The sequence below is a fragment of the Lynx rufus genome, unplaced genomic scaffold (assembly GCF_022079265.1).
Source record: "Lynx rufus isolate CCGP_SWC_20201006 ecotype Redwood Valley unplaced genomic scaffold, mLynRuf1.p SCAF_9, whole genome shotgun sequence".
Taxonomy (NCBI): Eukaryota; Metazoa; Chordata; class Mammalia; order Carnivora; family Felidae; genus Lynx; species Lynx rufus.
Genome location: NW_025814897.1, coordinates 32,466,994 through 32,470,997, shown reverse-complemented (window position 1 = coordinate 32,470,997; position 4,004 = coordinate 32,466,994). Strand labels below are relative to the sequence as shown.

Below are 4,004 nucleotides of genomic sequence, written 5' to 3'. Positions count from 1 at the left end.
ATTAAGCATGAAACAAGTTTTTTAACAGATTTAAATATTCTTAGTTCTTTTATCATAAGAAGCCAAAAGCACAAACCTATGTTTAGTGAGTAATGCTTTAGAATTTCATCCAATTTGGAAAAGGCCTAAATGTGCAATGAATTTAATCCAGTTTATCTTCCAAATAAAACCGTAAAGTTTTAGGTTACCAAGGGCCTTGAAAGCTATCTTAACAATTACCCATGAAAATCTTTGAGGATAATTAGCCATCATTTTAAGTTGTCATTTTGTTAACAAATTGCAACAAAGATAACATGAGCTTATTTGACTTTTAGTAAACTTAGGTAGAAGAATTTTTATATTTTATGTTGATAATTTTAAAGACGGGCCTATCTTAATTAAATCAATAAACTTAAAGTATTTTAAATAACAAGTATGTTCCATTTGAGTCCATTTAAAAGTCAAGCAATATGTTTACCATTGTCAATTTTTATTTGGGATATTGGTGAGGAAATTTGAAGTGGGTGGTTTAAGTCCAAGGGTGTGCTCCTTGCTCCTTGACAGTGATGGTGCCAGAGGCACCTAAAAGGTATAGAAGTCAGTCATGTAGGTTGCATCCCAGGGGGTGTAGAAGTAGGAGGAGGGAAAGAAAGGCAGAAGAAGTGAGGTGCCACCAACAAGGCTGGAGATGAATAAAAGCTCAGGGGACAGAAAAAGAGGTCTCACTGTCTTAAAGCCTGTTAGCTCAGAGAGATGAGCAGAGGCATAACTTTTTTATTTTTTTATTCTTTTCCCCCAAGTCCTGCCAGCTATTTCAATCAGGTTTTTCTTGTAAAATATGAATAGCAATGTGGCATTCCAGGTGTGTAAATGAGAGATTTTTATTGGGCCAAGAGCATTTTTAAGCAGTACACTATGCACTCCCAATTGGCCATTTCAAGGGACCCCTCAGCAGGGTACTATGGGCATTGCTGATAAATTATAGAGAGCAATTGGGTCAGATCTTTGTCTGAGACTTTACATCCTGATGAGTGCAAAAGCATATGGAGTTGCTCCTTATGTATATTCTCCTGTTTAAATAGCTAATCCCCATGACAAGAGAACATGAAAACAAAATTAAAAGAAACAAGACAACGAGGGGTTTCTGCATGCCTGATTGGAACAGAAAAGATTAGGGATAAATTTTTCATCTCATGGTGGGCATTAAGTGCAGGTAGTTCCTACCTGAATGAATGTCATGGGCTTTCAGTGCTGATAGTTCCTACCTGAACAGCAGATGTCCTATTCCTGTTTTTTGGTTTGAGAGATGAGGTTCACAGCAGAGATCCAGTTGTCTGCTGGTACCTGCTGGGGTGCCACTTGTAGCCAGGCACTGAAGAAAAAGTTCTCAGACACTGAAACTGAGCAGACATGCAGGGCTGTCCTCTGCTAGCAAAACAGCAGCAGCAGCAAACTTCACGTAATCTTTACTTCATGTTCACCTGTTGTAAAGATCAAAGAATGTCAAAGCATGGGAGGAAAACACAAGGAGCCTCCAGACATAGATCAAACATACATCTGGTGTTTACATGAAAGCATGCCGGGAAGATGTATAGTCTCAAGGACTGCTAGACAATTACAGTGGGTCATTCCCAGGATCCTGGGAGATCATGGGCCTCTGAATTTCATAGAGCACTTGCGTTCTTGAGACCAGAACATCACTGACATTTCAGCAATTACCCCATTCACTTCCCCAGGGCTTACAATGCACTTTCTAAAAAATAACTCCACACCCAGTAGTTTAATTTTGCTTTTGTTTTCCTTGCCTTAGGAAACATATGTAGAAAAATGTTGCTATGGTTGATGTCAAGAAACTACTGCTTGTGTTCTCTTCTAGTAATTTTATGGTTTCAGGTGTCACATTTAGGTCTCTAATCTATTTTCCGTTTATTTTTGTGTATGGTGTAAGTGGTCCAGTTTCATTCTTTTTCAGGTAGCTGACCAATTTTTCCAAAAACATTTGTTGAAGAAATTTACTTCTCCCCATTGTATATTCTTGCCTTTTTGTCATAGATTAATTGACCATAAAAGTGTGGGCTTATTTCTGGGCTTTCTTTTCTGTTCCATTTATCTATGTCTGGTTTTGTGCCAGTACCATACTGTTTTGATTACTAGAGCTTTGTAGTATACCTTGAAATCTGGGATTGTGTACCTCCAGCTTTGTTCTTTCTTAAGATTGCTTTGGCTACTCAGGGTCTGTTGGGGTTTCATACAAATTTTAGTACTATTTGTTCTAGTTCTGTGAAAAATGTTATGTGTATTTGGATAGGGATGCTTTGGGTAGTACAGACATTTTAACAATTTTGATACTTCCAATGCAGGAGCAAGGAATATCTTTCCATTTGTTTATGTCATTTTCAGTTTCCTTCATCAATGTTGTATAGTTTTCTGATCACAAGTCTTTTATCTTTTTATTAGGTTTATTTGTAGGTATTTTATTATTTTTTGTTGCAATTGTAAATGGATTTTTTTTATTAATTTCTCTTTCTGCTACTTCATTATTAGTGTATAGAAACACAACTGATTTGGGGGTATTAATTAGCATATAGAAACCCAACTGATTTCTGGGCTTTAATTTTTGCAACTTTACTGAATTCCTTTATTACTTCTAATAGTTTTTTGGTGGAGTTTTTAGGTCTCAGTTTATCTTTTTTTTTAATTTCATTTTTTATTTTTTAAAATTTACATCCAAATTTGTTAGCATATAGTGTAACAATGATTTCAGCAGTAGATTCCTTAGTGGCCCTTACACATTTAGCCCTCAGTTTGTCTTTTAACAATGGTTATATAAATTTCAAAAATGCTGGACTAAAAGAGTATTTGTAAAGGAATACAAAAAAAAATTTTTTTTTTTGACTTAAGAACTTCTCAGAGTCTATAAGATGACTAGGAGCATTATGAATCTTCAAGAAGGAGATAAAGTATATAACATTTCCCCAAATGATTTACCACAAAATCTGTGGAGTCCATCCTGGGTTTTACAGGGGTAACTTTCCACAAGGAATGCCTTGAGGACTGGCATGCGCAAAATTCAAAGATGAGTGAAAAGGATGTAGGATGCTGTATCCTGTTGAATAAGGAGTCTCAACTGAAATAAGGCTGATCCATTTTGTTCCTCTCCATGCCACTTCCTGCAGCCAGAGACATGAAAACTGGGAACAATTTAAAGTGCTCTGTTCTTCTCTGGCAACATGATAATGTTTAACTCTAGGTCCTGCCTTCGACTTTAAAAGTTGCCAGATCCAGACTGTGAGGTGTACAGTTAATTATTTTAGTTCCTTTTTCCAATCCAGATTCAGCTGAATCCCATCAGAAAACAAAGCTCATGGTGGCTGAGGAAAACAAGTCACAGTTTGAATTCATTTAGCACTGAAGGATAATGGATTATGTTCCTATCTCCTCTGGCAACCATAATACTTCCAAGTTTTTGCTAAATAAACTGTCCCTGTTTATATGACACATAATAACAACCACGAGTCCAGACTGCCCTTCTGTTTGAAGGCTTCCTAAGTGTGTTTTGTTTTCAAACCTATTGCACATTGAAATTTGACACTTAGCAATACTTACCTGGCAGGGGAGATACCATAATCACAAGGGTGGTTTTCCTAGGGCAAGGCTTATCTATTGCACTCTGGATGTGCTGACCCCTGCAATTTCCCCAAATGTGGGAAACTGGACTGCATAATTTGTGGTAGTGTAGGACTGTGTTCACACTTTCCCTTCGTTAAAAAAAAAATCTGAAATTTAGCAAACCCCTCCAGGATGCATATACATTCAGAAGCTTCCTGGTTGTGCTGTGGTCTAAACATAACCTAGTTTACTTTAGAGTGAACATCTTTGCCAGTTCCTCTCTGGAGTTAGGGGCTCATTTCCACATAGATGATCATGACAGACCCAAGTAAGGAAGACAACCTAAATCAAATGGAAAAGAATTAAGTGCTTGGCTGATACTCATCACAAATCCTAGAATTGAGGATTTGAGAGGA

General features: G+C 37.0%; 1 non-coding gene across 1 annotated transcript; it reads left to right on the top strand.

The window, feature by feature from the left end:
• Positions 1 to 3,577: 3,577 nt before the first annotated feature.
• Positions 3,578 to 3,741, top strand: LOC124506600 (U1 spliceosomal RNA). Its single transcript, XR_006960847.1, has one exon. It is a non-coding gene; the product is annotated as a U1 spliceosomal RNA (small nuclear RNA).
• Positions 3,742 to 4,004: the final 263 nt, after the last annotated feature.